This window comes from Sus scrofa, chromosome 8, assembly GCF_054392235.1.
Source record: "Sus scrofa isolate SSC_HxYL_T2T_F1_AM1 chromosome 8, Sscrofa_HxYL_maternal_Yorkshire_Landrace_v2.0, whole genome shotgun sequence".
NCBI lineage: Eukaryota > Metazoa > Chordata > Mammalia > Artiodactyla > Suidae > Sus > Sus scrofa.
Window position 1 is genome coordinate 98,817,656 of NC_139390.1, and position 24,265 is coordinate 98,841,920.

General features: G+C 34.3%; 1 long non-coding RNA gene across 1 annotated transcript in view; it reads left to right on the top strand.

Annotated features, from left to right (window-relative positions):
• LOC110262158 (uncharacterized) overlaps positions 1 to 23,375 on the top strand; it is a 439,288-nt gene extending 415,913 nt beyond the window's left edge. The window contains exon 4 of the long non-coding RNA XR_014812985.1: positions 20,433 to 23,375. This is a non-coding gene — a long non-coding RNA (uncharacterized LOC110262158). The remainder of the gene's footprint in view (positions 1 to 20,432) is intronic.
• The last annotated feature ends 890 nt before the right edge of the window (positions 23,376 to 24,265 follow it).

Here is a 24,265-nt window from a genome sequence, read left to right on the forward strand (position 1 = left end):
AGTATAGTGATTCACAATTTAAGATTTTACTGAATTTACACTCATTATAAAATACTATATTCCCCATGTTGTATGATATATTTTTATAGCTTATTTAATATCTAATAGTTTGTATCTCTTACAGCCCCTACCCTTATATTGCCACTCCCCTCTTCCCTCTCCCCACTGGTAACCACTAGTTTGTCCTCTATTTCTGTGAGTTTGCTTCTTTTTTTGTTATATTCACTCATTTTCTGTATGTCTTTTTTTTTTTTTTTTTTTTTTTTTTTTGCCATTTCTTGGGCCACTCCCGTGGCATATGGAGGTTCCCAGGCTAGGGGTCCAATCGGAGCTGTAGCCACCGGCCTACGCCAGAGCCACAGCAATGCAGGATCCTAGCCACGTCTGCAACCTACACCCCAGCTCACGGCAACGCCGGATCCTTAACCCACTGAGCAAGGGCAGGGATCGAACCCGCAACCTCATGGTTCCTAGTCGGGTTCGTTAACCACTGCGCCACGACGGGAACTCCCCATTTTCTGTATTTCTTAGATTCCACTGTAAGTGATTATCATATGGTATTTGTCTTTCTCTGTGTGACTTAGTTCATTTATCATATCTTCTTTATCCATTCATCTGTTGATGGACACTTAGGTTGTCCCCATATCTTGGCACTTTTAAATAATGCTGCTATGAAAATTGGGATATATGGATCTTTTTGAATTAGAGTTTTTGTTTTTGCTTCAGGTATATACACAGAAGTGGAATTGCTGAATCATATGGTAGTTCTATTGTTAGTTTTTTGAGAAACTGCCATACCATCTTCCACAGTGGTAGCACTAATTTACATTCCCACAAACAAGGCAGTAGTGTTTTCTTTTCTCTACACCATCAACATTGGTTATTTGTGACCTTTATGATGATAGCCATTCTGAAAAGAGTGAGATGATATGCCATTATAGTTTTGATTTACATTTCCCTGATAATCAGTGATGTTGAGCATCTTTCTATGTGCTGTTGGCCATTTGCATGTTCTCTTTGGGAAAAAAAAAAAAAAGTCTGTTTAGTTCTTCTGCACATCTTTTAATTGGGTTGTTTGTTTTCTTTAATGTTAAGTTGTATAAGCTATTTATATATGTTGCATATTAATCCCTTACTGGTTATATCATTTGCAAACATTGTTTTCCACTCAGTAGGTTGTCTTTTCATTTTGTTGATGATTTTATTTTCTGTGAAAAAGCTTTTTTTTTTTTTTTTTTTTTTTTTTTTGTCTTTTTGCCATTTCTTGGGCCACTCCTGCGGCATATGGAGGTTCCCGGGCTAGAGGTCGAATCGGAGCTGTAGCTGCCAGCCTACGCCAGAGCCACAGCAACGCAGGATCCGAGCCGCGTCTGTGACCTACACCACAGCTCACGGCAACGCCGGAACCTTGACCCACTGAGCAAGGGCAGGGATCGAACCCGCAGCCTCATGGTTCCTAGTCGGATTCGTTAACCACTGCGCCACGACGGGAACTCCAAGCTTTTAAGTTTAATTAAAAAATACTTGTTTACTTTTGCTTTCATTTCCTTTGTTTTATGTGATAGAGCCAAAAAATATTGTTATGATTTATGATAAAGTTCATTCCATCTTTGTTTTCTTCTAGGAGTTTTATAGTATCCAGTCTTACAATTAGGTCTTTAGTCCATTTTGAGTTTATTTTTGTATACAGTGTTAGATATTCCTTTATAGTTTATTTTTTTGTATTTATTTTCCTCTTATGATCAATGAATAAAATATAACTGGTTTTGGAAGAAAGACAAAGTTATAAATACCAACTTTATACTTACTCTTAAGAGGCTAAATATTAGACAATATTTGATTTGAAGGATACATTGCTTTATTCATGATGGCTTGTGTAAAGAATCATCTCATCACTTTAGTTCTTTCCTTCAAAATAAAATAAATATGACATTATGTGAGAATCATAATGCTATACAAATAACAAGATATGGAAAAAAATAGAGAAGATGATATGCTATTAAACATAAATTTTATAATCCTAATGCTGAGGCATAAAAGGAAAATATCAGTGTTTGTTGAGAATGCCTGCCAGCATTCACATTAACAGGCATTACATATCTCCATGTTCTTTTACTCTGAGTTTCTAGAGTTTAGTTGTATTTCATATCCGACATGTGACATGTGTGACTGGAAGAGACACATGCAGTGTGTCTAAAATTAGTGGTGGGAAACTCATCTCAATTCGAAAAGATATTAAACTTAGGCATACTTATATACATGGATTGTATATGTATGGGAATGGATTATTTATCAATAAATGGATGGATTGGAATGGATTATTTATCAATAAACCTTAATCATAATAATATTTGTCAATTTAAGAATTGCATTTAATTTTGTTTGTTCTCATTCATAAAACAGGTCAGATGTATCAATTATATATCTCTATATATAATTTTCAGATTTTCACAAACGGCAATAGTGTGCCTTATTAAAATAGTTTTAATACATCTGGCTCACAGATATGTCTGTTTTATTTCATTTTTTCCTAAAAAAAAATATTATTGACCAGTTTTAATGCTCCAATATTTTCTACCTGTAACCAATTTGACTGCTAAAAGTAACTTTGGCTCCTGCTTCCCATCTATTTTCTGATCAACATCTTTGTTTTATAAAATTTTTCCCAACCAGCTGAATTTGTGAATGTTTCAATATTGTTTCACTTTAAAAACAAATATTTTACTAAACTTACCAATATTTATTGAGCACCTATTAATCCAGGTATTCCTCCTAGTCATTAAGGACAAAGAAATGAGAGACAAAACCCCAGCCCTCATATAGCTTACATTTTAGAGATACAAAACAGTTAGTAAACAAACATTAAATTAAATCAATAAAATGATTCATTGAGTTGTTAGTACTGAAGAGAAAATACAATATGACTTCATAAAAAGGAGCTTGTGCTGTGATGTGGGAGAGAGTAGGAGAGAGGGGGTTTAGGAAGCATTTCCCCTCAGATATGGGAGCTAGAAGGAGGTCATTTCTTCCCTTGGTTAGGAGGAAAACAGAAATGTTTTCATTGAACTAATGAAATTTGAATGTGTTATAAAAGTTCTAGAATCCAGGTATTTCCGAATAATTTAGGCAAAACACAAGGAACAACCACCATTTTTGGGTGAATAATTGATGATGATTGAAAAAGAAAAAAAATAGGAAGTGGTACCTAGAATCCTACAGAAGATGTATGACTGCTTTCCTTCTGAGTCTTCTAAAATGGTTTTTATTCTGTATCTCTCCTTCACCTGATTTGCTTCGTAATGAATAGCTACATAATTTTGTCTTCACTGGGTTGTTTGTTTTTTACTGTATTTGTTTAATTGGCAGAATGTCTTGTGTTGGTTAGAATCAGACAAAGCTGATTAAAAATCCCTATTCCAGCTCTGAAAGTATTTTACTAACAGAGGCCACAAGTACAGGTTTTCTCTTAGCAGCCTACTTTTGGCAAAACTATTAATAGTGTTTTTTTCACTCTCAAAATGTATTTGCTTGGACAGTAAATTCCATAGTCACTCCAGCTTTAAAGGTTTCATCCTTACTCTTTTGGGATTATTGATAGAACATGAATACCCTTCACTTGAATTTGTTCCATTGAGAAAATTGAAATTTTTTTAAATAAAAAAGTTAGAAATGTTAAAGTATTTTCAGTATTAGGCTTCTCAAGAATGCAATGATATAAAATTATACCATTTCCTCAATTTCCTTATTTATTTAACGTTTAAAAATACTTTGATGCCACTTTTACTTTCAATTCACAGCCTACTTATAGTTATCAAAGCCCTTAACATAGTTTGACAGGTGACTTTTAGTCAATAAATCTTTAGTGAAATAAATAAATATAGAGGAGGTCATTTCTTGAGGAATTGAAATCTAACTTTAAGATATTAGCCAGAGTAAACACATGAAAAATAAAAGAAATATGGATAAAAGATAAAATGCTACATGGATGAAGCTTTTCTGTGTTCTGCATAATTTTTGTCATCCTGGTTAAAGCCAAAGAAATGAATACTCTTTGAAATAAGCAGTTGTTCCTAGGTACAGGTGTAACTCACCATTACTAAAAGGGTCTTTAGTAGCCAAACTTCATAGACATAAACAAGTTGAGAAATTGAGTTAATGAAGATTATAATGTTATGGTATCAAGGAGCAGTATAATTTAAACAATACCACTTGGAGGAAATGACTAAAAAAATAAACAAACAGCTGGGAAATGGATAAGGAAAAATAAAATCAAACAGATGAATGAAAGTACATTAAGAACATAGTATGTGTTATGCAGATGTGACTATTTCAACCATAGTATAGCAGTGTAATAATGAACTCAAGTTAGTAACTGAGCCTTCATCCCTGAAGCACCATATCCAGAAAATGACTTAAGGACTGATGACTATACCTAAATATATCTGTATTTCTTATGACTCTGATAATACACTAGGAAACTAGAAATCTTTCTAGTTTATTGAGGCCAATGACTAAGGGCAAATTTGATTAAACACCCCTATTCTCCTTCCTGGAATGTCATATGCATAGGTGATCAAAGAACTTCAAACATAAGGCACACATTTTATAACATTTTAATTTAAACCAATACAAGACTTTTATCATTATTATAATTTAATGAAATTAAATAACTTTATTTCAGTAGAATAATCGGTTGAATAATCAAAGTATTACTATGAGTTTACTAAATGTCAAAGACGGTTTACATGTCCATTTAAAATATTACATATTCAATTAAAAATGAAGTTGATTTCATTCTAAGCAGTTATTGCTGGTTTTTTTATTTATTCATTCAGTAAAATGTTCACAGATAATAGTGGACAAGGCATAACATTTCATATTATAGAATCTTGTAATAAAATAACATCAACTTGGTCTAAATATTAAGACTACTGTGTTTAGGAAAATTTAGGGAATTTTTATTCTTGCCATTTGATTTGTCTTGTCAAGCTCAATGTTAGGTAGTTTTCTATTCACTTTGCAACCCATGACTATTAAGTACAGATCACCTTGAATTATGTAACTTATCTATCAAACATTCCTCACTTCTTCTTTTCCTAGCCTTTTTTTCTTTTGCTTTTTTCTTCTAATTACATTTTACTTTGTTGTACATGGTGTGTGCATAATTTTAAGTTACCTTCTTATTTTAGAAGCTACAATGCATTTTTTGAAAACAAAATTAATAATATTGAATATGTGATTTAAGGAAAATAATTTGTGAAGTATCTTTCCAAATTACATTCTTCTTCCTGTGTTTCCTACACCCTCAGGATCTCAAGGAATAAGACTTGGTTCTCCCATCAGGTTCACTTCCTTCTTCCCAAAACCTTGCTATCATTAATAGAATCCATAAACCTTAGGTGGCTTGATAGTAGCCAAAGATATTCATCACACTTAAAGTAAACCTACTTAAGTAGAACACATTATACGGTTGAGTCTTTTTAAACTGTCAGTATAAGAAACCAGAATGGCCCCATCAGAAGGAATTGTGTTTTCACTATAGTATCAAACAGGGATGCCTTGTGTCAAGCTGTTGTTAACATATACTTTTTTCTCCCCTTTATATTTTATTTTTGCATGTTTGATTATGACGAAGACATTGCCATCTTTAATTTGTCCACACCAACAAGCACCAATGGAGATAAATAAATTAAGGTGCAGAATAATAAGAAAAAGACATGTAATTAGAAGTAGATTTTTATTTTTAAAACTTTCTTCAAAAATGACTATATTAATAGAAATAAAGATCAGTTTTTGAGTAGGTATATATTTCTTACAAGAAAAACGTGTCCCCACAATGTCTGAAACTTGAGTATATTTCTTAGAAATATAATGTATTCACGCATTAAACAAAGACTTGTTGAGGATCTGCTCTATTGCCAACCAGTTTGAGGGGCAGGGACTACTGTTCCATGCCCACATACTGTCTCTATTTCTTTCTGGGATAGGCTGCCCAACTGGAACCTCCATTCTCCAACCTCCTAAGGGGTATGGCTAAGGAATTAACATTTTGCATGACAGGAGATGTGTCTTACTTCACTTACCTCACCCTTGAAGTTCACAGAACCAGGCTGAAGGGCTACCAATGGACAATATGAACAAATATTTTCACTGTTCTGAGCTTATCTATTTTAAGACATCACTTTAGCAAGTCACTTTGGCCCCTCCATTGAACTGCCCAGACCACCTTGAAACTGCAATCTGGGGAAAAAAATTCATGCCTGGTACAGGAAGTGTCCTCTTGGACTTTCTGGGACATGATGACAGGTGTCCATTCTGATTTCTTTTTGGTCTATAGCATCCCAATTGTTAAAAATGTTTAAAATCCCTGCAAATAATTACTCCTCAAATATGTGATATTTAATTATTTTACCTGAATATAATTACAAAATTTGTTTATAAATCAGATGAATGTAGTTATTATAGGATAAAATCCTTCTCAAATATTTTTAAGTGACCTTTCTTATAAAATAATTTTACTTGGTAAATAGAATATATTTGGCTTTAAGGTTCAAAATATATTCTGTTTCGACATGTTTCATTGCTTTTGGAAAAGGTGTGATAAGCATGAAGTAGAGACAAAAATAACTTCTGCTTTAAACTAGAACTTGAGGACTGACCTTATCACTGTCCTTTACAAAGCTGTATTAAGGTACACAATTAGCTAAATACATACACCTGTACAAAAAGCCCTAATAAGATTTTACATTAATATTATTACTACTACATTGAAAAATCAGTTTGCAAATCTTTATCTTGCTCACTCATTCACTAATATTTTTCTACTCTAATAGAGCTTATAGTCTCTTGTGGGGAGAGTCATAATGCCAAATGATTACACAAACACATGTGCAGGTTCAATTGTGACATGTGATCTACAAAACAGTACATAGCACACTGAAGCCCTATTAGCTGGAAAGTTGGCATAGTCAAGAAACTCAGCCAAGGTTCCCATGAGGAAATGAAGTTTAGCTGAGATATAAAGGTTAATTGGAAGAGCTGAAGAGGAAAAGGAAGAGAAATTCAGAAAGAGGCAGTGGATTTTTCATGGACTTGTGGGGAAGACAACATGTACAAAACAGGCTGAGGAGAGCCCATGGCTGGTTCACTTAGCTAATAGCAAGATTTAGCACAAGGGTGGGTGAAAGGCAAGTGTACTGGGCAGATGGGACAAACACTTACAGGCCATTAAGGTCTCTATTTTTGCTTGCATTTGGTATCCATAAAACTAAAAGTGTAGAGGATTCAATGAGAAAGAATTTAAAGTGATTCTCAAAATGGAGTATGCATCAGAATCACCTTCAATCTATTTAATACAAACTGTGGCATCTTACCTCTGAAGTTTTTAATTCAGACCTGAGAATTTACTTTTTTTTTTTTTTTTTTTTTTCCTTTTTAGGGCCAGACCTGTGTCATATGGAAGTTCCTGGCTAGAGTGGTCAAATCAGAGCTGCAACTGCCTGCCTACACCACAGCCACAGCAACACTTGGTCCATGCTGCATCTGTGACCTATGCTGCAGCTCATGGCAATGCCGGATCCTTTTACCCACTGAGCAAGGCCAGGGATCTAGCCCTCATCCTCATACTAGTAATGTTCTTAACCTGGTGACCACAATGGGAACTCTGAGAATTTGCATTTTTATTTTTTTTTTTTTTTTTTTTTTTTTTTTTTTTTTTTTTTGTCTTTTTGCTATTTCTTTGGGCCACTCCCGCGGCATATGGAGGTTCCCAGGCTAGGGGTCCAATCGGAGCTGTAGCCACTGGCCTACGCCAGAGCCACAGCAACGCGGGATCCGAGCCGCGTCTGCAACCTACACCACAGCTCACGGCAACGCCGGATCGTTAACCCACTGAGCAAGGGCAGGGACCGAACCCGCAACCTCATGGTTCCTAGTCGGATTCGTTAACCACTGCGCCACGACGGGAACTCCAGAATTTGCATTTTTAAAAACTTCCTGCGGAGAATACTTTGAGAACCACCAAACCCCCAACAACTACAGAACTGTAGTATCTCACTTTTCTACTGCTACATAGTAAACTCTTCAAAAATTTAGTGACTTAAAACAGTTTAAGATCTCAGAGCTCTATGGGTTAACTGAGCTTGGCTGGGTTGCTTCCTCTTGAAAAATCTATTCTGCACTTCTGATTTTTTGGCAATCTTAGAGTCCCTTATTTTGTAGATCGCTTCACATGACATTGTCCCTGTATGTATTTTTCTCCAAATCTCCCATTTTTAAAAGGTTGCTAGTCAAATGGAATTAGAATTCACCCTGATGGCCACATTTTAAACTTAATTATCTCTGTAAAGAGCTTATCTCCAAATAAGGACATATTCTGAGATACTGGGGACTAGAACATCAGCATATGAATTAGGAGGGGACTTAATTCAGCCCTTAACATGGTATCAGCCTTGATTCAAAGGGAAGAGCTACAGCAAAGTGTGAATACTGGCAGATTTGGTTCTTTTGTTAGACTGGCTTTGCATATTAACTACCACATTTCCTTATTTTGACAAAATACCAGGTGACAGGGAAGTATGGAAGTAACTGCCACATTTTTTTTTAATATAAACAGTAAATGTTTTCACTATTCTTATATTAACTTCACTCATTTTTTAAATTTTTTATAGTCAATATTTACTACCAAGAATAAAGTCAAAGTCAAGGTAACTAACACAATAAAAGACTTATTTTGTTTCTACATTGAAAAAAACATATGAACTTCAATCATTAAAAAATTTGCTACTGACATTATCAACTATTAAAATTGAAATAAAATAGAGGACAGCTTTATTACTTTTAATTGTATACAATGATGTTTAAAATATCTTCTCTCCCAATTGGTTCTGAATATCATGTCCTTCTTTAGTTTTTTTTCAGATGCAGATGGAATATTGTTAGAATGATAAATTAGAAAAAAAAAAGTCTTCTCTCCTTTACAAGACTTCATTTCACAGTTACTACATACAGTTCCTGATGTAGTTAAATTCAGTAATATATTTCTATATTAAAATTTTATTCTCAATCACTTCAAATTTAAAGAGACATTCTAATTAAAAACTAAAAAATTTTACTTATGCAAAATATGTTTTAAAATACATTTTTATTTTAGTTGTACACATGATTAAGTGAGAATTTAATCATTTTCCTTAAGGAAAGAAATACAAGAAACATAATCCTCAGATTCATATTGAGGCAGGGGATAGATGGGCACCAAGATAAACATTTTCAACTAGCCTCTTGTTTACACTTCTTGAGGCAGGAGATAGATACAACTAGCCTCTTGTTTACACTTCCTAAGGCAGGAGATAGGTGGGCTCCAGGATAAAAATTTACAACCAGCCACCTATCTATACTTCAGGATAGAAATAACAACAGGCACAAATAAAATAATTGTACTTTGACTTCTGCGACCTTGATAAGTGATAGTAATGACAGGATCAATTGACCTTCTTGGGCAAAAGACTGAGAGGTCACATATTTCCCATCCTCAGGGTGAGGGAGACCCGACTACACATTCATAGAGAGACCCATCTCAGTTAGAAAAGGAGCAGGGGCAAGGCTATAATAAGTCTAAATAACCTTCCCACCATGCTTTGCTTTGGAACCCATCTTGTCCAAAAGATGTTCACACAGATGGAGAGGGCCCTGGATCCAGTCAGGTGTGAAAGATAAAACAAGATAATTGGCCAAAGGAAGACAAAGACCCAGAAAAACTATCCTATATTAGTGGTTTAAATCACCTTCCTGGTACGCTCCTCAATCAGGGGGACAGCCATACCCCTGCTCCATTGGGGTGTATATTACTGCTTTGCTTCTGCCTTAGATAAAAGAAACTAATTCTCTGTGTGTTTTCCCACACATTGTATTGTGTTTTTAACAATAAATTTTATACCTTATTTTTATAGTCTTTGCCTCCTTGAAATAGTCCTGCTTTGAACAGGGACCAAGAATGAGGGCAATTCTGTTTTTAACTTCTAGCTATTCCATTGGCTGGGATTCCTGGTTTTCACCCCGGCTGCCCAGGTTCAATTCCTGAGTAGAGAATTAAGATCTTGCTTCAAGCTATCACCCAGTGCTGTCTCTCCAAGGTCAATATTACTGAAAATAATTTTATTTTTTGCTTTTATTTAACATGATTTAATTCATTGTGTTAGAGAAACTATTCACTGATGATTTATACAATTCTTGGGCTAGAAACTGGGACTCTAAGAGTGAACAAGATAGGCACATCATCCCTTCCTGAAGTGAATTTTCTAATGGGGAGACAAACATCAAAAAGTTAGCCTATTATGATACAATGAGAATTTATTGAAAACAGAGTATGTAAGTTTAAAAAAGGATAATTTAATCTGAAAACTAAAATAAATAGGATTTAAATGGGAAAAGTAGGGTTATGTTGTGGTGTTTAGGGGGAGTTTTCCAGAGGGAATTGATGGCATATGTAAACAGAGGTGACATAATCTTTAATTCATTAGAATTGAACAAATTCAAACCTCAAAAATTCAACATTATTTGAGAAATGAGCCTGGAGAAATAATTAGGGACCAGATCAATAAACTATGAACAGATTATTTACTGTTATTCATCAACTTTTATTTCATTTGTACTTGATGATTTAGCTTTATACTTTTTTGAATATGTAACATATTTCCTTGCATCATATATTAGTAACCAAAGGATCACATTGAGTACAATTTAAAAAAGTCACTAAAGACCATCAAGGGAGTTCCTACTGTGGCATAGTTGGCTAAGAACCCGATTGCAGGCGCTCAGGTCACTGCAGAAATTGTGGCTTTGATTCCCTACTGGCGCAGTTCTGGTTTGCCCCAGATCTGGTGTTGCTGCAGCTGGGATTCAATCCCTGACCCTGCGACTTCCATATGCTGCAAGTGCAGCCATAAAATGAAAAAAAAAAAAAGAACAAAAATCATGAAGAAGTTGTCATTGTTATTTTAAAAAGCCGCATTAAACTGTTAGAGGAGAACATTTGCACTTCTGCTTCTATCCCTTAATTTTCGTTGCTTTTTTTGTCTTTACTATGTTAATGTTTTTATGTATTGTCCTTTAACCCTAAGTTTTCTCAACTCTTTTGTCCCTAGTTTTATAATAAACAAACCAGTCCTTTTACCATGCTTTCTATGACACAGTTGTTATTTCAATTAATCTTTTTTTAGCCTTAGCATTAGTTTTTAAAAGAAATTCTCATGGAGGATGCATTTCCTTGATTCATTGATATATGAGAATTTCTGCCTTTTATCTTTTTATTAGAAGGACAGAGTATATGATTTTAAAACTCTGGATCTTTCTCTTATTCGTGTATGCTATTTCTTTATAGTATTTCATGGACAGTTTGCATTTGTCCTCTGATTCTAAGGTTGGTCTCCAATATGTTTTTTTTCTTATTGCACTCCTTAAAAAAAAAAAAAAAGAAATGATCTTTATAGTTGAATAATGTAATATAAATGTGCCTTGATGCTAGTAATTTTGTATCAAATTTTCCCTTATAATTTTAATTTCAATCAAAATATTCATCTGGTCTTTAATTTAAAGAAAGCTTGTCCTTATGTTTGAATTTCTGTTCCATTCACTGAGTATTTTACCACTAGGCAGTAATTATCTTTATGTTGAACCAGTGATATCTGTTCTTCTTATCCATAATTATTTCTCAATTTACTTTAATAATTTTGCATGTTTTTCCTCTGTTTCCTCCATAACATTAATTGATTTTACTCTTTCTAGGCAAGGTAGGATGGTGATGGTGAGGTCTAGAGGCTCTCAGCAAGTTTCTGCATCCTAGCTTTATAGTTTACTAGGCCTATGACTTGGCAAGTTGCTTAGTCAATCAGTGCTAAAGTTGTATCATTTATTTAAATGAACAAACTATTTTTTACCTTAAAGTGTCATTGTGAGTACTAAAAGAGATAATACAAGCAATGTGATTATGAGTTCCTGGCATATAGTAGTTACTCAATAAATATTAGATAGTATTATTTTTTATTAAATTTATTTAGAAGGTACACAGTGACTCAGTAGATTGCTCTGGATCTACTTCTCTGTTCAGCTTCTTTATTATCTCATTCTGTTGTTTTATCAGCTCCTTTTTGAACTTATTATGATAGAATTATTAGTTCTTAATTCTTCAAACAGTAATAGGAAATCAATTTCAATCCTTTGAAAAACATTCGCTTCCATCTTGAATTTTCCATCTGCCTTTTTACATGTTAAATAACATGATTTATGTTTTGGTGGTTTTCCTTCTGTGTTTGCACAATAGGACAATTTTCAAGGCATTTATTTCATTTTAATTTAGCTTAATATCAATAAATTTGCCTAGACATTGTATTTTCAAGTGACATGGGAAAATTTATTATGAGCTTTACTCAGCTTGTCTGGGATTACTTTGTACTGGCCTAGGCCAATTGGATTACTTTATATTGGCCAACTTAAATGAGATATGAGGAACCAAATATCTTTGCTCATATATCCAGTGCCTCAGCTTGGGAAAGTAGAGTGACAGGAAATTGGTTAGAATTCTCATCTCCACTCCTCTCTTATTTTTCCAAAGTCTCTATGTATCTACCTGGTATCTTTCTCCAACAATGGAGTGGGCTTTCTTGAATGGAAACTTAATTCATAAGGCTGCCTCAGTCTGAAACCACATAGTACCACTTTGATTTTATTCTATTGACTCAACAAGTCACAAGGCTAGCCTAATTGTGGGTAGTAGACATAGAGGCTAATTTGTGATGGAGGAGAAGCACATTTGTACAGAGATGGAAATAATTGGCATTCACCATTATATATTCTCCAGGGTCTAAAATAGTTCTATCACATTGTGACTGGCACATGTCTGTTGGTTGGGTGAATGAATATCATCCTCATCTTTATATAAGTTTCTTTATTTATATTTTAAAACAGCAATGGTCCCTTCTTTCTCTCCTCCTTTATCTCCTCTTCTTTTCTCTTCTTCCTCCCCACCCCTTTTTCTGTCACTATTGTCCTTTGGGACAAATACTGTTTTGTTTTATATATTTTTTTTTAATTACAGTTGATTTACAGTGTTGTGCTAATTTCTGCTATACATCAAAGTGACTCTGTCATAAATATATATACATTCTTTTACTTATATTAGCTTCCATTATGTTCTATCACAAGTGATTGGATATAGTTCCCTGTGCTATACAGCAGGACATCATTGCTTATCCATTCTAAATGTAATAGTTTGCATCTACTAACCCCAAACTCCCAGTCCATCCTCCCCTTATTCTTCTTATTTTTCCTCTTTTTTTTTTTTTGTCTTTTTTTTGCCTTTTCTAGGGCCGCTCCTGCGGCATATGGAGGTTTCTAGGCCAGGGGTCTAATTGGAGCTATAGCCACCAGCCTACACCAGAACCACAGCAACGCAGGATCCGAGCCCCGTCTGCTACCTACACCACAGCTCACGGCAACTCCAGATCCTTAACCCATTGAGCAAGGCCAGGAACCTCATGGTTCCTAGTCGGATTCGTTAACCACTGTGCCACGAGGGGAACTCCTATTTTTCCTCTTTCACCACAGACTATTATGATAATAATTCTCGGAATATATTGTGGGGAAGTTTTCCATATGTTATTCTTCTGAAATATATTGGCTTTCAAATAATGATATATAACACAGCACTAAAACTGAGGTTAGGGAGTTCCAATTGCGGTTCAGCAGGAAAGAATCTGACTAGTGTCCTTGAGGACACAGGCTCAATACCTGGCCTTGCTCAGTGGGTTTAGGATCTGGCATTGCTGTGAGCTGTGGTGTAAGTCACAGATGCATATCGAATCCCGCATTGCTGTGGCTATGGCATAGGCCAATGGCTACAGCTCCGATTTAGTCCCTAGCCTAGGAAATTCCATATGCTGTGGGTATGGCCCTAAACAAACAAACAAAAAGATAAACTGAGGTTAGTACAAAGAACTAAGCAAATGTTCTGATTTGTGTGTTTACAAAAATATATATTTTATGAACATGAGACTTGTGGATTCAGAAGATATTTAATTGGGAAAGTCAAGAAACCTGATTTTTTTTTTTTTTTTTGAGAGCCTCTTGAAAAATTGCAAGGTTTTTCCTAATTTCTTCAATCCTTTATTGTACATTTAATCAAGCACAAAGTCCTTCATTGTACCATAGCCTTTGCAATGTGGTCTGTTTTCTCTTTGGAATTTGTTCCTTAAGATTTTCTACTTCTTCAAAAGAGCTTGGATACATAAGGGAGCTCATTTGCTGCTTCTGTGGAGGAGAAGTTGGCCCACACTTACTTACTTACTTTCTTTCTTTCTTTCTTTTCATTTCATTTCCTGGCTTTGGACTATCCTTATTCCATGAGGTGAATATGTAAGAAACTGCATGGATGCTATCTATCTGTTCTACCTCCAGATATTTCTTCCGTTCTTTCATTCTGTTTTCACTGACAGGTGAAATGGGCTTATGATGCTGCCATTTGGTGGTTGCTCCCCCTGAGTGAGTGGTGTTTCTATTTTGAATTCTCCATTCAGATCTTTTATCTCACCCTTGGTGAAACATCATACAGGTAGAGCTGATGCTGCTCCCTTCACGCAATGGCCTTCCTCTGAGAAATTTATTCTAAAGATCTTACTTTGGCATTATATAAGCATTGTGGAAAATATTATTCTTATTTCACAACTTACTCTTGCTTGTTACTAAAGTAATAAAATACAAATGCTTAAGTATCGTATGTTCCTTGGAGTTCCTGGGAGGGATCTATGTTTCTCAAGAAGGCTGATGGGAAAGTGTATGGGTTGCCTAAATCAATGTGTATTTCTATTAATTTAGGATTAAATATATGAAAACAACTAGGAAAAATATAAAAACTGTTACTATGCTTTCATTTGTAATTTTACACTAAGGCATCCTGGAAATTTAGCTGTATGTAGTTAATAGTGTTTAATAAATGATAAATGTATTTTTCATAATTCTTATAATTGGGGCTCTTCAAAGGAAGAAGCAATAGAGGAACTAATATATGTATATTAATATTATAAATTATTTACATAAAATGTTATATTTTATATTTGATAAATACATATATTAATATAATATCATAATATATTAATGAGAAATTTGTTTTAAGGGATTGGCTTATGCAGTTATGGCTGGCAAATCTAAAATTCATATGGCAAGTTGACAGGGTAGAGATTTGTATAAGAGATTGTAGTCTTGAATCTGAAAACTGAAAACTCAGGATTTCTGTGCTATAGTCTGGAAGCAGAATTCCTTCTTTGAGATACTCCATTCTTTGTTCTTAAGTTCTTCAACTGATTAAATGAGGCTCATCCACATTATGAGGGATAATCTGCTTTGCTCAAGTCAGTTGATTGTTTGTGTTAATCACATCTAAATGTTACCTTTTCAGAAGATCTAAATAGCTATTTTTCCAAACAAGACAGACAGGTGGCCAAAAAATACAGAAAATAAGATGTTCAAACATCACTAATTATTAGAGAAATGCAAACCAATACTACAGTGAGGTATCACCACGCCTCAATCAGAATGGCCATCATCAAAAAGTCTATAAACAATAAGTGCCAGAGAGGATGTGGAGAAAAAGAAACTCCCCTACATTATTGGTGGGATGTAAGCTGGTGCAACCCTTATGGAAAACAGTATGTACATTCCTCAAAAAACTAAATATAGAGCTACCTACCAGAAAATACCACCCCTGGGCATCCATCTGGAGAAGACCATAATTTGAAAAGACACATGCACCCCAATGTTCATTGCAGCACCATTTACACTAGCCAAGACATAGAGACAACCTAAATGTCCATTGACAGAGGAATGGAAGTTCCTGTTGTGGCTCAGTGGAAATGAATCTGACTAGCATCCATGAGGACACAGGTTCGATCCCTGGCCTCACTTAGTGAGTTAAGGATCTGGCATTGCCATGAACTATGGTATAGGTCACAGAGTCAGCTTGGATCTGACATTGTTGTGGCTGTGGTGTAGGCGGCCTAAAAAACAAAAAAACAAACAAAAGAAAAGAATGGATAAAAATGGTTGGTACATACATACAGTGGAATATTACTTAACCATAACCTATGGTTATGATACTGTTGGAACAGGCAACAAACTAGCAGATTAGCCAGATGTTTAACAGAAAGATCTGAAGAATGAAATAGTTATTGTGGGCCTTGATAAGCTTCAACATATATATGGATGTCTGGAAAGCTGAATATATACTCAGAGCTTTGTTTACAACAGCAGAAATCAAAGATGGCTAAACTTTCTACCTATCCTAGGCTGAACATGAAGACTTGTACACATATAAAGGAAAAGCAAAGGAGGTCTATCAAAAAGAAAAATCTGAGATAGGCTTATCAACTGTCTATTGGGTGAATGGATCACCCAATCTTCACATAGATCCTTTAGTAATGGGTGGAACCTTATTGGCTTAAGGTCTTTGAAAACACCTCAGACCAATGACTGACTGACAGTAGTGCTTTGTGGACACAGAGGTGACACCTAAAAAGCCAAGATTAATATTGAAAACAAGCATTCATGGCAAAAGGTAGTACTATAGAGGCATAAAGCATTAATAAGAAGCCTAGTGCTGGTGACTACCTAGGAATTCCTGTTGTTTGTGTTCCCCTCAAATTGACATGTTGAAACTCTAATACCTAGGAATCGGCATTAGGAGGTAGGACCTTTGGAGGTGCTTGGTCATGAGGGCAGAGGGAGATTGTTATTCTTATAAAAGAAACAACACGCAGTTTCTTAGTCTCTTCCACCCTGTGAGATACAATGAAAAACTGGCCATTGAAGAAGTGTACCCTCATCAGACACTGAATCTGTTGGTACTTTGATCTTAGATTTCCTAACCTCTAGAATTGTGATAAATAAATGATTGTCATTATAAAGCCACTCAGTTTATGATTGTTGTAACAACCTGGGTAGACTAAGATATGATTTACTACAAGATTCTAAAACTAGTTTGTGCAGAAGTTTGCACTAAAATTTAGTAAATTTTGGTAAATTTACTAAAAATATTGAATTTCACTTAAATGGGTAAATTGTATAGAATATAAATTGTACTTCAGTATAATTTCTTTTAAAAGGTTATGAATGACCCTCATCTTTAGTACTTATTTTAACTCCACCACCCACACGTAACTAAAGGTTTTAAGCTAAAGACTGCCACAAACCAAAATCAAGTATTGTCTTTAATACTTGGAATTAAAAAGGTCAACAATGAAAGTGTCTGAGATTAGACCATTTAGAAGTCACAGAAGGAAATCATTTCAAGTCAGCAAACACACACACAAAAATTAGGTTTATAACTTAAACCTAATCTGTGATGTAACAAGTGATATTATTCATCAAGGCAAAAAGGGAAAAAAGTGAAAATTTCAGAGTAAACCACCATGAGAAATAGAAAAGGGAAAGAAGAAAATCAAAGCAAATGCATCAGTGTTGCAATTTTTGTAATAAATTTGAGAACTAAAAATTACCTTGCTTTTTCTAACTTATGATTCAAGGGCACATTTCCCTAGGGGAAAGTGATGCTGGGTATTTGGCAATATTACATTTAGTTATATCACATGTGGAAAGCAAATAATAGATCCTTATGCTCAGTTAAATTCGAGAGAAAAGGAAACTCGTAATCATGTAGTTCAAATCCTGAAGGATTTAGATTTCCTATACCTATTGCAAGAGAGCCCTCATACGATTCCTAATTCAGGTTTTTTCTAGAGAAGTAAAGGGCAATTTGTGCAATCCTTGAAATTCCATATTTAAAAAGAATCACAATGTATCAGAAATTAAAAACATTCTTCCAGAGACTCCCTCTTGAGTGCTGATAAGGAAGGAGGAATACACTAACATCAGTAGAATAAAAGCTGTAGTACACAACATTTAAGTGTAACTTGTTTCAAGAGAAAGATCTGGTCAATAATTACTATAATATCCTGATCAACTAAATTCTAGTACTTTAAATATATTCTGTGCTTAAAATTATTATATGTTCAAATTCATCTGACTTTTATATTTCAATTAAGTAGAAGTTTCATTTGAATACTAAAATTCCATATCTACTTTTAGGTAAAGTATCAATAATTACAGTAATAACAGTATTTATTATCAATAAATATTGGAGTTCCTGTCGTGGCTCAGTGGTTAACGAATCCGACTAGGAATCATGGGGTTGCGGGTTCGATCCCTGACCTTGCTTGTCGGGTTAAGGATCAGGCATTGCCCTGAGATGTGGTGTAGGCTGCATAAGTGGCCTGGATCCCCCGTTGCTGTGGCTCTGGTGTAGGCTGGCATCTACAGCTCCAATTAGACCCCTAGCCTGGGAACCTCCATATGGCATGGGAGCGGCCCAAGAAATGGGAAAAAGACAAAAATAAATAAATAAATAAATAAAAATAATAAATATTTATTCCATGCCTACATTTGCCAGACAAGAAGATGGAGACAACCCTTGTGCCAATGGAAATTACATTGTAGTGCCAGAAGACAAGATTTAAGTCAAATCATTGAATAATAATAGTAATAATATATTAGATACTAATAAGTGGCATGAAGAAAATAAGAGAGTAATGATATTGGGAAGGGGAATGGAGAATCACAGCTTTAACTTGGTATCTAGGGTAGGGTTCTTTAAAGGGTAACATTTGAGCTACTGCTCTAAGGAGGAGACATGCAAATATCTGGCGCAAAACCTTTGCAGGAAGGAGAGCAAACACTTTTAAACAACCAGAGATGGCACAAGCCAGGTTTAAGACTCAGAAAGTTCATTGAATTGGATGAGTGCTGAGTTAGGAAATCAGGGTACCAAATGGGGTTAGGAATATAAACAGACATTACAATGGAGGACATTTTAGCCTACCACATAGAGCTTGTATGCATTCTAAGTGTAATAATATACAGAGCAATAATATTAAAGTATTTAACTGAAAAATAGGTTAGAACTAGGAAAAATCATTTCCCTTCATAAGCTGAAAACAATAAAGTACCTCATCAAAGAATTTGTCGAAATGCTTACTGGAAGTAAGATTTAGTCTTTGCCAAATCTTTTTATAGCTAAGTAAAGGTTATTATACCGTACCTAGAATTATAGTCCTTTATATCCTTTAGAGCAGATAAACAGGTGCATAATTTGAAAACAGGTAATGAAGGAAAGAAAATAAAAACTAAATTAATAATTGAAAAATGGAATTATCAATAAAGGAAGAGCCTTGTAAATTATGAGCGAGTTAGGAAAATATTTATCTTACATGAATTTTGATTATATAGTCCCAATAGAAGCCCAGTGCTTCTGTGTGTGTGTGTGTGTGTGTGTGCGTGTGCACGTGTGAATGCACTTCTTATGTGTACAGGGATCTTCAAGGGCCTCAAATTTAAAGATTCTATGCTTCTTAAATGTATTTGGTATGCCGGTATCCTTCACTGAGGGTCTTTGGGATATTATTGAAAGCTGAATATGTCAAATTTTGGGGAAATATGCTATATTTGTATATTGGGCATATAAAAATTATTTACATAGGGAATTGGATCTTGGGATAATATCAGTATCACCACTGGTAGGTGGAAATTTGAAAGACAATGATCAAAATAAGTAGAATTTGGGAAAGAAAGAACTAGGGTAAGGAAGCCTGGCTAGCACCATTGGTAACTTGGCAGTGGCAACTTGTTAAAATCTAATTTTTTTTTTCCCATAGATTTGGAAAATGTTATACTTGGTACATGGCTATAAAATTTCTATTCCTATATTGCAATTGTTTTCCCTGTTGTTATGTTTTAATTATCTCCCATCACTCAGTTGGTTTTGATGCAATTGCCTGTGAGTATTGTAGAGAATAAAGATAGAAGGCAAGGAAAGTCACCTTGTTCTACATTAGCCTCCTCACTTGCACTGAAGGAGTAGCATCTAATAGGGAGATGGTGTCCAGGAATTCCAAGAAGAGCACTGATGAGCACAAAGGCAGAAACAATTCTGGAAGAGGGGAATATAAGAAAGATAAGCAATAACTAAATGAACAATTAAAAATACATGTGATATGGTGCCTACTTTTAAAATGTACTAGAAGAGTTGGGTGTTAAAGTCTCATACTATGATTGTATTCCCATCAATTTCTCCTTTTATGTCTGTTAGTATCTGGTTATGTATTTGGGTGCTCCTATATTAGGGGCATATATATTGATGAGTGTAATATCCTCTTCTTGAATTGATCATTTTATCATTAAATAGTGTCCTTCTTTGTCTTTCTTTATGGCCTTTGTTTTAAAGTCTATTTTGTCTGACATGAGAATTGCAACTCCAGCTTTCCTGTCTTTTCCATTTGCATGAAATATCTTTTTCCATCTTCTCACTTTCAATTTATATTTGTCTTTTGCCCTAGGGTCTCTTGAAGGCAGCATATTGTAGGCTCTTATTTTTTTATCCTGTCTGCCACTCTATGTCTTTTGATTGGAACATTCAGTCCACTGACATTTAAGGTAATTATTGATAAATATGTATTTACTGCTATTTTAAACTTTATTTTCCAGTAGTTTCTATGTTTCTCCTTTGTTCCTTTCTTTCTTTCTTTCTTTCTTTCTTTTTTTTTTTTTTTTGATTGGATGGTTTCCATTTATTTTATGCTTATGTCTTCTTCTTTTTAGTTTTTGTGAATGTATTGTTTGGTTTTGCTTTGTGGTTGCCCTATTTTTCAAGTATGTTAACCCCTTCCTATATCTGCTTGCTTTAGCTTGATAGTCATATAGACTCAAACATATTCTAAAAAAAAAAGTCTAGATTTTCTTACTTTCTTTCCCCACATTGTGTGAATTTTATGTCCTCTTTTTTTTAACATCTTTGTGTTTATCCTTTTGCTATTCCTTGTGTTTATTGTTGCTTTTACAATGTTTTTTTCTTTTAGATCATCTGTATACTGATTACTTTCCAATAAGTGATTACTTTCCAATTGTGATTTCCTCCATCCTATTTCTTCTTCGTTTTTTTGTATTAGAGGAGACTTTTCAATGTTTCTTTCATAATAGGTTTAATGTTGCTGTATTCGTTTAGCTGTAACAATATTTCCTAATCATTAACTCTTGAGTCAGCCTTTTTGAGACTGAGGGGAGCCCTGGGAGGCTGAAGGAAAACCTTTTACTTCAACACACAAAGATTTAGGGTCTGGTACATAGTTTCAGTAACTGTTGACCAATGGAAAATGAGAGAATTGTTGGGTTAATTTTCCCTTGATTCCTTCCTCAATTTAATTCTGAGACAAATTCTAAAAAAGGACATATAAGCTACAAACTACACAATAGTTGTATTCCCAGTTCAACTCACCAAGGCGAACAAACTTCCTTTTAAAAAAAAATGGATTATTATGTATTGAAATCAAACATTTAGGAAGAACTGGTAAAAGAGCAATATTCTAAGTAGCTGTCAATTGTATATACCTATATTTATGAATGTATACATTTACCGGAACACTTTTCCTTGGTCTATCTTTAAATTCTACAACCAGATTCCCACTGAATATCTAGTACGATCTATATGATCGCATGGATGCTTTCAGAATGCTGAATTGCATATCTATCTACTTGTATTAAAATGGTGTTGTAAGAGTGGGTAGTAGTTTGGAGCATGTTTTGGTGATAGCTAGTATTGATTCAAGGAATGTTTCAGGTTTTAGGCTCAAGGACACAAAGATTTGTACATTCTGGACACTTTTTAGATGGGTAGGATGGGAAGAGGACCTGAAATTAGTTCTGGTTGTTTGTTACATGTAAGTTAAACATTTATTTTCAAGCGTGAGATTTCTTTTTTGGCAACCACAGTGGCTCTTTCATCAGCCTTGAGTCCTGAGTGATTATGATAAGCAGAAACTCCCTAATGTTCTGAGACTCTGTGATATATGTGTAGACTGATTGAGAACTACTTGTTTACTAAAGTACCAAGTTTCTGGTATGATTATCATACTATAACCTAGACTGATAGACCTGTGCAATTTTTCCTCAGTGATAGTTTCTGTTTGTGTTCTTTCATACTGTTAGAAATTACTAGTAGATTTTTATAATTAAAACTATGGAAATCAGAATTATTTTCTGTTTTAGCTCATAGATGCTGGATGTAATTTAATGACTTATTTATTTATTTATTTTTCCCCTGAAGTGCCAGTTCAGTTCTCCAAATTAAATAACTCATTTCTCATTTGGGGGAAAACAGTTCACTGTTCTATTCAAATAAACAAGCAGGAAATTGTGGAGAGGCATTTTACATTTTCTAATATCTGAATCCCCAAAGAGGCACTAAAATATTTTCTGAAATTTAGCTATTCATTTCATGTGTTTATTGTGTGTTGTCACTTTATTGATGTTATTTTCCAAAATATAAAGCCTTTCAATTCATCTGTGATTATTTAGCAACTCAAGTCCAATGAATGCTAATGCCCAGTATTAAAATTACAAGTTAAGCTGACAAAGAGATTCCTTCTCTAATTCTTTATTCAATTTCATTCATATGGCAATAATTATCCCTCAAGCCATATTTCTCTAATTTTTATTTAAATGTTGTTTCAATGGAAGGGTACTTGCCTTTAAATCATTTGAGTATACTGTTCAAATTAAATCACTTTCAACCCAAGTGATTACATTTCTTTATAAGACCAGCAACAAATCACATTTGAAAGAGAAAAGCACAAAAAAATGTCAGAATAGATTAAAATATTTTATAAAATACTGAACGATTATGTCCTTCATTTAGTCATTTCCTCAGAATTCACTAAGAAATCAAACCAGAGTTACTTTAAGAATAAATCAGGAGTTCCCGTGGTGGCGCAGTGGTTAACGAATCCGACTAGGAACCATGAGGTTGCGGGTTCGGTCCCTGCCCTTGCTCAGTGGGTTAACGATCTGGCTGCATTGCCATGAGCTGTGGTGTAGGTTGCAGACGCGGCTCGGATCCCGCGTTGCTGTGGCTCTGGCGTAGGCCGGTGACTACAGCTTCGATTCAAGCCCTAGCCTGGGAACCTCCATATGCCGCGGGAGCGGCCCAAGAAATAGCAACAATAACAACAACAACAACAAAAAAGACAAAAAGACAAAAAAAAAAAAAAAAAAAAGAATAAATCAAAGCCATCTATTGTTTCATTCCTAGCTTTCTAGTTTTTATTCATAAAAATCAATTGATAAGTATATTTTAATTTATATGGGCAAATATTTTCTGGAAATTAAATTAAAATTATTTTATAGGATCACCAATGAAAATGTATTTAAAATTAAAACTTCGATGATTATAAATTATGTTTTGAATAAATATAGCCGAATAACCTAGCAGAAGTGAAAAAAAAAAATCTTCAGAAATGAATACATGGGAGTTCCCATTGTGGCTCAGTGGTAATAAACCAGACCATTATCCATGAGGATGTGGGTTTAATCCCTGGCCTTGCTTAGTGGGTTAAGGATCTGGCATTTCTGTGAGATATGGTGTAATTACCATACTATAATCACAGCTCAAATCCCAGGTTGCTATGGCCATGGCTTAGGCCAGCAGTTACAGATCTTATTAACCCTAACCTGGAAACTTCCATATGCTGCAGGTACATCCCTAAAAAGCCAAAAAAAAAAAAAAAAAAAAAAAAAAAAAAAAAGAAGAAGAGGAAGAATATATGTACAGATACTTAACAATATATACAAATATTTTTTAAAGGATAATAGTAAAATATTTGTGGTAGTAGTTATGGAAAATATGTTAAATAATATCTTTATGTTTAGAAACCACCTTCCATTCTGATTAGTTGTTACCTATATATTAAATAAATATGAAGCCTAGAAAAGAACATATTGTGATGATTTTTCTCTACAAATAATTTGTTATTCTTTTTCTGTGTTTAGTTTCACAATGAGTGGTATTTACAAAATGTTCCAATAATATATTCTTGGAATTTTTTAGCATAATAATATAACAACTGCATGCTCATTATTTTACTTTCTATGATTTTCAAAATGAAAATTACAAAGCATTGTTTTCTAATTTCCTGAATTAGCCATCAATAAAAATTAGCATTATGTCTCTGGGAGGCTGATGCTACTTATTTTGGGAATCAGTGTAAAGGGATTTGGGGAATTTCTAATATGAATTGATTGTGCCTTTAGTATGCATCTCATTAGAGTCATAAAGTGAGTTGAAATTTAAATCAAGGGTAAATAACACATTAGAACAAAATATAGAAAGCTCATTAAA